We start from the raw sequence: 6,082 nt of genomic DNA, 5'->3' as shown, positions 1-6,082 counted from the left end.
GATTCACGTTTATGTAAATGTGATATTTCCATTTTTATTTTGAAGAAATTAGAAACATGTCTAAAAACATGTTTTGCTTTGTCATTATGGAGTATTGTGATAGATTAGACATTTTTAAATAAGGCTGTAACAGAAACAAATGTGGAAGAATTCAAGGAGTCTGAATACTTTCCGAATGCACTGTAAATCCCCAATCATACTAGGCCAGTGATTCTCAACTTGGGGTCGCGGGAGGATTTTAAGGTCTAGAATATATAAAAAAGAATCATATTATTTGAAAGGTAACCGCTGCACTAAACTTTTATTTTGAAAGGACACCCGCACCACTTATTGTTGCTGACTTTACACGTGTAGACCGCTCCGCAGTGAATGTTTCAGTTTCAGAGGGTTGGCACATACTCACTGACCAATACAATAACGCGTTCTCCCCCACACACACAAACACTGATCCAATGAAATGACAGATTTCTCACACACACACTGATCCAGTAAAAATGTCGTCTGCCAACATTGCACATGTCGGCTGTCAGATTAAAATCATGCACCCGTTTTAAAAGGGCAGCTTCCTCTAATCAACTGCTGCTTCCAATGTCAACAAGGCAGACAACCCGGTCCCTGTCAGGAAGAGAAAATACACCCCCGACTTCATCAAATATGGTTTTACATATATAGAAGACTAGGCATGGTGAGTGTGACCGCTGGTGCATCCTATGCAATGAGCTTTGAGCAATGAGAGGCATGAAACCCTCAAAGAAAAGGCATCTGGACACCAGGCATCCCTAAGCCCACATGAAGATAAGACAGCTGACGTTTCAAATAAACGTCAATATCTGAGTGCATCAAAGATTCCATTGGAATACGACTGCAAGTTACAAGAAAAGGCACTTTGCGGCATCACACACTGTGGCCCAGCGGCACTGTTAAATGCAACAAAATCCACACAGCAAGGCCATCAGACTGCTAAACAGCCATCACTAACTCAGAGAGGCTGCTGCCTACATTGAGACCCAATCACTGGCCACTTTAATAAATTGATCACTAGTCACTTTATACAATGCAACTCTAAATAATGCCACTTTAATCATGTTTACATATCTCACATTACTCATACCACATGTATATAGTTATTTTATATATTGCAACTTGCCTATGCTGCTCGGCTATCACTCATCCATATAGTTATATGGACATATTCTCATTCACCCCTTTTAGATGTGTGTATTAGGTTGTTGTTGTTGTGAAATTGTTAGATTACTGGTTCGATATTACTGCACCGTCGGAACTAGAAGCACAAGCATTTCCCTACACTCGCATTAACATCTGCTAACTGTGTATGTGACAAATAAAATTTGATGTGAAGCGTGCCCAAGAAGACAGCTGCAATATGACATTACAAAATGGAATCAATAGTCCATAATATTGGGTCCCCAGGCAAAATCAGTTGAGAACCACTGTACTAGGCGATGTCATACTCCGTCAACATTGCCTCCATACCTCTTAAAAAGGAAGTTAAATATTTAGGGATTGTTATCACTAAAAACATTTCAGATAGAGAATCTTAAACATCGATAATAGGATTAATTCCATGAGAGTTTCATTGATATCTCAATTTTGTCCAAGACAGATGGTTTATCTAGAATAATTTACCCAAGTCAGTCCCTTTTTCTTTCTTCTAATAACATTAAAAAAAGTCAATTCTGTTACTTAGATTTGTTTGGAGGAATAAAAACGAATTATATTCGGAAATCACAATTAGTGAAAGACTATGATCGCGGAGGTTTACAGGCTATTGATTTTGCGTTGTTAGTGGGTGCTTTTAGAATTAAATGGTTGAATTGATGTCTGTCTAATCCTACCTCTATGTGGTATGATATCCCTAACAGTTTGTTTAATAAACTTGGTGGACTTGAATTCCTAATGAAATTTGATTTTGACCCTCTAAAATGACCTGTGAAATTGTGTAAGTTTCACCAGCAGATGTCATCATCCCCCCCCCCCCCCACAAAACATTAATTTGGAATAATATAGTTATTAAAATTAATAGGAAATCCATTTTCAAAGGCCTTTGGTTTGACAAGAGTATTCATTTTATATGTGATTTGGTAGACAACACTGGGGAGTTTTTGCCATTTGAATTCATTGGTAAATGTCAGGTTAATATTACTCAGAGAGAATATATGAAGGTTTGCAAAGCAATTCCACTTCCTTTACATGGACTTATTAAGAACACATTGTTATTTTATGAGGTTGTTCCCACTTTTCCTAGTTTACAAATTTTTGGGATTAAAAAAAAGCAACAATAAGTGGATACGATTGGCAGTTAATTAAGTTATTTTTGGTGATTATAATTCTGTATATTCCTATGGAAGGGACCAACTCATGCTATGGTCAAAAGCGACTACCTTTTACCTTACTTGTCCAGTTATTCCAAAAGTTAATGAAACACATTTTAAAATATTTTCTACCATCTACCCTGTTAATGATTTCTTGCACAAAAGATTCAATTTTGACTAAATGCCTTGTGTTTTTGGTTCCTCTGATTCAGAATCTATAGAGCATTTTTTTTCTTCATGCCACCATTCTAGTATAAACTATGGATTGAAATTCATGAACGGTTGTGTATGAAATCTCCAAAATTACCTATGTTTATCTTTGATGATGTTAAATGGCATTATGCTTATCCTTGTAATCCTGATCATAACAATTAACATTATTATTCTCTTGGCCAAATATTATATTCACAAATGTAAATGGGGTGGAAAAATTCCTTATTTTGTAGTTTTTTTCATTGAACTGTTACAATTTTATAAATCCCTCAAACTTGTGAAACTTAAAAATTTGGAAAAATTTGAAGTCGTGTCTCTGAATGTCTGTTAATGTCTCATTGCCTTGTTACATATTAATGATGTCCCGAATTATTATTTTTGGGGGGCGGGGGGTTCGACTTGTGTTATGTTATTTCATTGTTTTCCTTTTATTCACAGGAATGTCCCTGTATTGATGTGTAATATTGTTATTATTGTTGCAATAAATAATTAAAAAAATAGGCGATGTCATGCGACTTTGGCTAGCTACGCTCATTCCCAGAACACGTCATCGGTCATCTCACGCCGAACTACGCATGTGCAAACCGTCAAATCAAAGGCTCTCGTATATAAAGTTGTTTTTAATTAAAATGAAAACGTGTCAGTTTGTCACTTTCACGCGGTTGGATTATTAACATGTTCAACTACATAAGACATTGGCTCGAATCTAGGTTGTGCCTTTATATTTGGGGAAATGTTGAGAAGTGAACAATTCTTCCTTAGTTAAGACTTCTCAAATCCCGGCCTGCTTGTCAAGCGTTCCCGGAAGTCTCGCGATGTTGCATGGTGTTTAGAAACTGTGTACTGTCTGTGATACCACTGCATCTATCTACGGTAGCTAACTAGGTAAACAACACCAAAACAAAGACCATATGCGTTTTATTAAATCATTTCAAATTGTGACTTCAATACATTTGCTGATTTCTTTCGAGACAAAGTCTCGATCTGGAAAAATAAATAATTAAATTCTGCACCTTTCCCACGCGCAGTAGACCAAAGTGCGTTGTAAGAAAATGTATTTAACGTTAACGTTAGCTAGCTAGCCAAGGAATCACAACAGCTCGTCTTGCATTTATTTACATTTCGGTCGTACTTTAGACAGACTGCGAATATTTATGACACGTGAAGTATTTAAACATATCTTCCACAGGTTATATTTTTGTCCTTTATTACAGCCACTCACCTCAGACTGCGCCTGGTTGTTGTCGGTCTCCTCTGCGCCACACGCGGGTTGCACACGGTCCTCTACTTCGGTCCTGTTCTTCTCCCCTCCACATGGGCGCTGCTTTTGCACACGGCTCTGCTCTGGTTTTCAAACAGACCGTTACATTGTCAGCTCCCCATCCTAGGCCTTTGTGTTTATACTGCATGTATCTGTTGGAAGGAGCCTTGTTAAACCGTTACGCCATGTACAGTAAAAAAGAAAAGGGATGAAACAATCAGTGGAGTGAGGAGAAAATGAGAGGTGCTCTGAAAGAGTAGAGTCAGGACATGTACCCAGACTCCAGGAGCTGGCATGCTTCTGGTACAAATAGCTTTCTCCCTGCAATTAGGGTTAAGTGCCTTGCTCAAGGCCCCCACACACACGTTTACGTGTGTTAGCCAGACAGCCACTCACAAAGTAGACTACCGATCGCTGTCTATAGTGCTGAAATATCAAACCTTTGATAGACTTTCTATGGTGCTAGGGCATAGTTTAGCTTTAGCTAATAGATACATATTTATTGGTAGGCCTATTTGGTCGTCCTTTTCTCAGGAAAGCCTAACATTTCAAATAAAAATGTATTGGTCACATACACATGGTTAGCAGATGTTATTGCGAGTGTAGCGAAATGCTTGTGCTTCTAGTTCCGACAGTGCAGTAATATCTAACAAGTAATCTCACAATTCCACAACAAATACCTAATACACACAAATCTAAGTAAAGGGATGGAATAAGAATATATACATATAAATGTATGGATGACCGAGTAGCATAGGCAAGATGCAATAGATGGTATAAAATACAGTATATACATGAGATGAGTAATGCAAGATATGTAAACATTATTAAAGTGGCATTATTAAAGTGACTAGTGATCCATTTATTAAAGTGGCCAATGATTTCAAGTCTGTATGTAGGCAGCAGCATCTCTGTGTTTGTGATGGCTGTTTAACAGTTTGATGGCCTTGAGATAGAAGCTGTTTTTCAGTCTCTCTGTCCCAGCTTTGATGCACTTGTACTGACCTCGCCTTCTGGATGATAGCGGGGTGAACAGGCAGTGGCTCGGATGGCTGTTGTCCTTGATGATCTTTTTGGCCTTCCTGTGACATAGGGTGGTGTAGGTGCCCTGGAGGGCAGGTAGTTTGCCCCCGGTGATGCGTTGTGCAGACCGTACCACCCTCTGGAGAGCCTTGCGGTTGTGGGCGGTGCAGTTGCCGTACCAGGCGGCGATACAACCCGACAGGATGCACATACCCTTGTGGGGCCCCAGTGTTGAGGATCAGCAAAGTGGAGGTGTTGTTTCCTACCTTCACCACCTGGGGGCGGCCAGTCAGGAAGTCCAGGACCCAGTTGCACAGGGCGGGGTTCTGATCCAAGGCCTCAAGCTTAATGATGAGCTTGGAGGGTACTATGGTGTTGACTGCTGAGCTATAGTCAATCAATCAAATGTAATTATGAAGCCCTTTTTACATCAGCCGATGTCACAAAGTGCTATACAGAAACCCAGCCTAAAACCCCAAAAAGCAGGCAATGCAGATGTAGAAGTACGGTGGCTAGGAAAAACTCCCTTGAAAGGCAGGAACCTAGGAAGAAGCCTAGAGAGGAACCAGGCTCTGAGGGATGGCAAGTCCTCTTCTGGCTGTGCCGAGTGGAGATTATAACAGTACATGGCCAAGATGTTCAAACGTTTATAGATAATAAGAAATAATCACAGTGGTTGTAGAGGTTGCAACAGGTCAGCACCTCAGGAGTAAATGTCAGTTGGCTTTTCATAGCCGAGCATTCAGATTTAGAGACAGCAGGTGCGGTAGAGAGTCGAAAAACAGCAGGTCCGGGACAAGGTAGCGCGTCCGGTGAACAGGTCAGGGATCCATAGCCGCAGGCAGAACAGTTGAAACTGGAGCAGCAGCATGACCACGTGGACTGGGGACAGCAAGGAGTCATCAGGTCAGGTTGTCCTGGGGCGTGGTCCTATAATGGTCCTCTGGGAGGGGAGGGAGAGAAAGAGAATTAGAGGGAGCATACTTGCATTGGTTTGATTTGAAGGAGAGATTGAATATATCCGTAAACACACCAGCCAGCTGGTCTGCGCATGCTCTGTGGACGCGGCTTGGGATGCAGTCTGGGCCACGGAGAAGGAGAGCCCACAGTCCTTGGTAGCTGGCCGCGTCGGTGGCACTGCGTTATCCTCAAAGCGGGCGAAGAAGGTGTTTAGCTTGTCCGGAAGCAAGACGTCTGTGTCTGCAATGTGGCTGGTTTTCCTTTTGTAGTCTATGATTGTCTGTAGACCCTG

The 6,082-nt window shown here is 40.8% G+C and overlaps 1 protein-coding gene across 1 annotated transcript in view; it reads right to left on the bottom strand.

Moving 5' to 3' along the window:
* LOC112072358 (CCHC-type zinc finger nucleic acid binding protein) overlaps window positions 1–3,873 on the bottom strand; it is a 15,454-nt gene extending 11,581 nt beyond the window's left edge. The window contains exon 1 of the mRNA XM_070439767.1: window positions 3,769–3,873. The gene's annotated coding sequence lies outside the window, so the exon portion shown is untranslated. The remainder of the gene's footprint in view (window positions 1–3,768) is intronic.
* Window positions 3,874–6,082: the final 2,209 nt, after the last annotated feature.

The sequence above is a fragment of the Salvelinus sp. IW2-2015 genome, unplaced genomic scaffold, assembly GCF_002910315.2.
Source record: "Salvelinus sp. IW2-2015 unplaced genomic scaffold, ASM291031v2 Un_scaffold1901, whole genome shotgun sequence".
Classification (NCBI taxonomy): Eukaryota; Metazoa; Chordata; class Actinopteri; order Salmoniformes; family Salmonidae; genus Salvelinus; species Salvelinus sp. IW2-2015.
This window is presented reverse-complemented; position numbering and strand designations above follow the sequence as displayed.